Consider the following 6,486-nt stretch of genomic DNA (forward strand, 5'->3'; position numbering starts at 1 on the left):
TATCAGGAAACTGGGACAGACCAAGAGCAAATACTGATTGTACAAAGCGCTATTGTCATAAGGGAGAATTATAAACGCATGTCTGCTATATCTACCTCTTTTCAACATTCTTGGCACTATATCTTCCCTTTACTTTTCCCACTATTAATTTCTACTTACAGCTTGGACGACTTAAACAACTCTGCAAATGGCTTATTTTAGGCCTTTTTCCACATGGCAGTTTCCCCCCCAAATTAACCATGGAAACACAGCGGTCAAAGCATGGAGGAAGAATCAACCTATGAATACCATGTAACAGGCACAGAAAGCATTTCCGTCACATACATCCACTGGCTGGTTGCATAATACAAGGAGGCGGGTGAAATCTCTCTGAGGGGAAAAAGACCGTTTTGAAGATGATTGCTTTAGTCATTCTTTAGACCTGCCAACATTATTACGGAGATGTGCTTACAATGCTGTCTTTCCATGCATAGCAAGTGGTGTACTTTAAAGCTGCCCCTATGCAATATAGAGAAAAAACGTTATGGACCACTGGAGAGCAGTAAACTACGGTATTTTGTTTATTCTTATATATTTACACTGCGGGAGGACACGAGCAGATACTGAAATGTCTTAGGCAGGCCCATTCTATCTTTTATATAGAGTTACAACCTAGAGACCCATCTTTTAATGGCAAGCTTTTGAATTGCCCAGAACGTTTCCCCAGGCAAAGGATTCTGAAGAATTCAAGATATTCCCTTGTTTGTCACCTTTTTTGGGGGGGGTGTCTAGTACACCTGTTATTCAACCCAGTACTCAAGTATGGAGAACGTGGCTATTTTTTCTATTTGTTCCTTTTCCAGAAGTTCAATTCCCCCACTGGGCCTCCAAGGAGATGGATGAGCCAGCCTGTGTAGCCTTGGGCAAACTGCACAGTCCCAAGGGACCTCCATGACTATCTTCCCAGTGCCATCACATGAGGACAGGTGTTCCTTGTTCATATGTGGTTTTTGTGCCCTGCTGTGAAGTGATTCAGGGAGCATCAAGTTGCATCCGGGTTGCAATGACAGATCGGCAAACTTACTTTAGCAGAAAGGTGCTGTCTATGTACACAGGGAGAGATTAAAATCTTACTCCACAAGGAGGTGACCTCATTCGTTCTATTCACTTAAAAATTAAGGGTGCTTGAGGGACTAATTGAAAGAATCTGAACTACATGAAACAGACAAGAGCGAAGGTCCAAAATGATTATTTTCACACTGTTTCTCACCTATTTATTTGCATATATTTTAAAAAAAATCATCAATCTTCTGTTCATCCTTTATCACTCTGCACTGGTGACCTTTAGAGCCAGAGATGTTCCCAGCTTGAAACCACAAAAACACATTAGACTCTTGATTTTACCATTTGATGACTATAAAAGCAGGATGCCAATATTTTTTGTTTGTACTTGGCTTGTATTTTGCAATTTAAAAAAACGTCATCCCAGATACTGAACAATGGTGAGATTGTCCCAATAGTAAAAATAGGCAGGCCAAGGCTAATGATAATATACCTTAAAACTACCTGCACTGAGATTTATTGTACTCATTTAAAAGGACCTCACTGCTTATCTCTTTTCATACATAAGTTATAACTAAACACACAGGCCAAAAATCTAATTTAAAGCCCCAACTAGAGAAGTGCTATTGAATCAATGGAATTTACATTTGTACTGATCCACCATTTGACAATTAATGAGTCTACTCATTATATTATTGGGGACTAGCAATAAGATTTAGGTTTTGGTTATTGAAATAAATAAGTTCTCTTTTTCTCTTTCATTCAAGTCCTCCGTTCCCGGTCCATTCAGAGTAAAATTGAAATAATACCTCCAGTAAAATCTGTTCTCCCATAAGCAAGCAGTTGGGTGCAGGCACTAGCGTCCAATTCCCACATCCTGCCGTACCTATAAAGATGTATTATCTTTGTTCTAAACTAGGGCTGGAGCCAAAAACATTTAACTGAATTGTTCTGATGTCAACAAAGGTAGCTGAGTTTGTGAACAAACAGTGAACTCAATGTGAAAGAGAGCCCCATGCGGCATTAGTTAGAACAACCCTGGAATGTTGTTTTTAAAATCCAGTTCCTCCCCTCTCTAGCTGAAGCACTGTTTTATCACACTAGATTTGTCTTAATAAATAAATGAATAAATAAAAATAATAAAGAATGGTGCAATAGGTGCAATGTTTCCCTGCAGGAAAACGAATGCTCAGACCAGCCTTTAAACCTCCCGTTCACCAGCTTCCGGTGGTACCAATGCTGTGCAGTCAGATCCTTATTCTGAAATAAGAGTGCATAAGAGCACGAGTTTAAAAACAAAGAGAGTCAAGTTGTTAACAACTGTGTTTAAGTAGCAAACTTTGTTTGCTAACCACTATAAATGAATTAACTGTCAACAGATGCTTGGTTTATAAAACAAGTTGAACGTTTATTTGAAACTGGTGTTTCATTGTTCCAATAAGACATTCTGCAACATATATCAAAATAAACACCTCTTTAGGTAAATTATTCTTTGTTAAGGTCTATTAAACAATGCACAGAAAGTTCACCCAGTGTCTTCCTTTATTTGAATATGACTTTCAGGTTTCCCAGTTTCATTTGCTTAATGTTCACCTTTAACAGTTTTTCTTGGGAGGGGGGCATTTAAAAAGTAAAGTACTATGTTTAGATTTCAATAGATGTCAGTGGAACTAATCCAAAAATACAGTACATTTCTCTAACACATATGTGTGTCTCTAATGCTCAGTTTGCCACTAAACACAACCTTTTCTTATTTCACCTATATTGCTGTCTATTCCCTATACTTTCAAGTGTATTCTTGCTGTTTGGTCCATTTTAATGCTATAGCTTTATATGCATTATACTGAGGTGACCCACTGATTCGGTGGGATTTACAAAAGTGTTGACTTCCAGTGCCGAAATCGATTCCATGGAATTAGCTACATGAATTTGGCTTTTCTATCCAAAATCCACTCTGACTACAATATATTTTCCAGATGAAAAGCTTTACTTACAGACTGCTCTGTTGTAAGTCTTATTTGGTGTCATCAGCTAACATTCTCCTGCTTTATTCTGTCGGTCGCTCATGGTCTAAAATGGAAGGCGCCTCCCTCCCAAATTTCAGAGGTTGGCCCCTTACCCTGTCATTGCTTTGCTTAATCCTGTCTCTCTTCTTCATCTTTGCCATCTTTCTCAAACTGGAAGGTTACGAGACAATTACTGGTGCACTTATTTAAGTAGCACACTGTATCAAAATACAGTTAGAGGAATATGACCAAATTATTATTAATCGTCTCCTCGCACCTCCCCCCTCCCGGATAAGTGCAGAATTCAGGAACACCTACCAATGCTTATAAAGTATATAAGTTCCAAAATGCTTCTAGAATTAACAGATCTGCAACCGTATGATGGCATGACGCAAGAGGGATTTTAAAACATGATATTTGGTCTCTTTATTTAGTCAGCGTAAGTTGCCCCCAGCAAGCTGTTGATGCAATGTTCAAGAATTAAGTACGTTTCAAATTTGGTAAACATAGGGAGGTGTTTTTTTTATGTCAGCATTGAACAAAGGTCACAGACCCATGAGACTTTGATCAGCGATGATCAAAATACAGAAGAAGAGAAGAAAAATTCAGGGAATTAAAATTAATGAAAATTGTGCTTTAAGTCAGCCTTAAACCTGGTTGCGACCCCTATGCATGACGATGGGAAGTGTGGCGAGGCATTTTTTAAACCAGGTCTGTGAGGGAGGCGTGGCCAACCTGTGGAGGTCAAAGGTGGGGCAGCCTTCCCAAGAGTAGAACACTTTTGTGGTTTTCAGCAGAACGCTGAAGTCACATCAGGGAAGCCCAATGACTCCCACTGACTTTCTTCTAACTAAACATGCAACAGGCCAGGCCATAGGCTGTCAAAGCAACATTTTAATAACACAGAGAAAAATGTAATTCCCTCCTTAAATTGATGAAGGCAAACACACAGCTAAGCACAGCATAGTAATAGTGTGCCTTCATCTCAAACACGTAAAATGGGATTTTGCAAAAGAAAAGAAAAATGCCAATTAAAAAATGCCTGGAGGAGTTGTCCTATGAAAATATGCACTCACTCTGATGATGCTCTTTGTTAAAAAAACAACAACACAAAACCTCCTTCCCTGCCCACAGTAGATCAGGACGCTCAGCGATCATTCATGGCTTATTTGGTCACATAAGTGTACACCGTTCTATATGAGTCGTGCGGAGGTTTATCCGTTATTTTCCATGAAAAAGAAAGAAAACAGGAAACCAAGCAAGATCAGTGGAAAAACACTGGTGCAGTGTTAGCCCACTGCATTGTGTAAACCCTTCTCTTATCATCGGTGGTTGCCCACATGGAACCTTTTTTCTACAAAAGCCAGTCTTTTATTTTTATTTTCTTCACCTTAAGCTTTGGTTCTAAACTCAATTACTCGGTGGAAATTCCCTTTGCCATTCCCCCCCGCCGAGAATTCAAACAAGCCACTGGTGCGCTCTTCAAACCTGTAGATACGAACTGGGGAACGCGTTTACCGGTAGAGTATCTCGCTAGATCCTTAATAGCGTTTGTGATTCAGTCACATCCATGGATTTCCAGGGGCGGGAAATGAGCCGGTCTTGGAGAAAAGTCTCCTGTTGATGGTTGGCCCATTTGTCTATGTGTTTAATACAGTATTGACTGATGGACTGAAAATATTTGTACAGTACCCTGCTTTTCTCCTTAATAAAACCCAAGGCCTTTCTCCCAAAACTGAGACATGAGACGGTTTACAATAGTGCTTCATCTGCCCCCCGTCCAGTGGCGTTTCGGAGTGCATCAAGGGTGCACCGCAACCGACTGTTGCAGTCCAGGTGTTCCCTTTTGAGAATCCCCTTTAAAATGACAATGCCTACCGCCCATTGATCCATACCTGGTGGTTTATGCCATCCTTAGCTTCCACCTCCAGCCCCCTTGGTTGCCAATTCTTCCTCAGCAGCTGGTGGGTGTGACTTGGGCCATCATAGGCATCCTTCAGTCTCGAGAGACTATGGTAACATGCTCTGAATCGAGGAGTGTCCTCTCCAGAGCATGAAGCCCGGGTAAAGTAGTATGGAGGATAGGCTGTTACCCAAGCAGCAGATCCCCCCTCTCCACATTGCTGAAATGATCCAATGGAAAGGCAAGAGCCAATACAACTGGTTCCGGCAACGTCGCAGGAGTTGGCAGAACGACACATGCTGCCTTCGGGACTCCAGCTCCGGATTTTGCCTCGAGGTTAACTCCTGAAGCCTTTTCCATGAGTGGATATAGCCACAAGGCAGTGGAGGTTTGAAATTGGAGTTTTCCTTCTCTTTCTTGGGCACCACACCATTTAAAAGCTAGGATGGCTTCCTGTGAAGGATCTTTCTGAAATCCTTGATATTCCCCCCCCCCCCCAGCTAGCTGATGTTGTTTTGGTTCCTTAATGACCCATATTGAACCATAATATAGAACTAGGAAAAATAAATAAATAAAAGGAAGGGACGAGCAATTTCTGGCTGTGTGGGTTACTTATTGCTTTGTATTTTTATAGGTGGTTTTTTCTCCCCAGAAAGGGAGCTTACAATGGAACTGAATCTGTTCCTTCTCATGTGCAGGGACCTCAGCGGGAATCGCCAAAGGCTGCAGTCTGACCCCCTACGCCAGAAACCGCCCCCCGTCCCTGGGCGCCAGGGACTACAACTCCCATTATTCCCTCTTAGGAGGCCCGATCATGGGAACGGCAGTCCCTGCCTCTTTTACTCAGGAGCAAGTCCCGTGGCATTCAAGGGTACTGCCCGCCTTCTGGTTTAGGATGGCGACTTGCGCAGAAGGCTTAGGAGCAAAGAAAACCCCCGATTCTTTCGGCGGCCGATGCATTTCGAAGGATAATGGAGCGCCGCTTTCCCACCGTCGCGGCTGCATCCTGGGGGACTTCTCCAAACAGCCTCGTTCTTCTTTTTTCTTCTCAATTGTGCGGGGGGGGGGGAAACCCGACTTCTTTTGAACGCTTGACATTCAATCTGGAGATGTGGCGTGATCCCCCATCATCACAACTCACACCTCCCAGCCCACCCGGATCCAACACAATAAAAAAAAGGAGGCACCCGTGGGGGGGGAGGGGGAGGAGGAGGAGGGGATGCTGGGCGTGGTAGTTTTCTCTAGCAACACCTGGTGCTGCCGGGTTGGTGGAGAGGAACTACAAGTCCCACCAGGCAGCGCGGCTGGCCGCTTTGGCTGGTGCAATCTTCGGGGCTTCATAAGAGGCGGTGGAAACCCGGCTGCTGGAGGAGCGTGTGGACGGTTCTCCCTTTTCGTGCACGGCGATTGGGATTTTGTCGTCTTCCCCCCTTCCCCCCCCAAAAAGAATCCCGGGACCTGATTTCTCCGCAGAGGACAGGCTGCAAAGGCTTGCACCGGCTTGAAGGCTCCCTTTTGTCCTTTTTGGCCGGGATC

This window comes from Pogona vitticeps, chromosome 10, assembly GCF_051106095.1.
Source record: "Pogona vitticeps strain Pit_001003342236 chromosome 10, PviZW2.1, whole genome shotgun sequence".
NCBI lineage: Eukaryota > Metazoa > Chordata > Lepidosauria > Squamata > Agamidae > Pogona > Pogona vitticeps.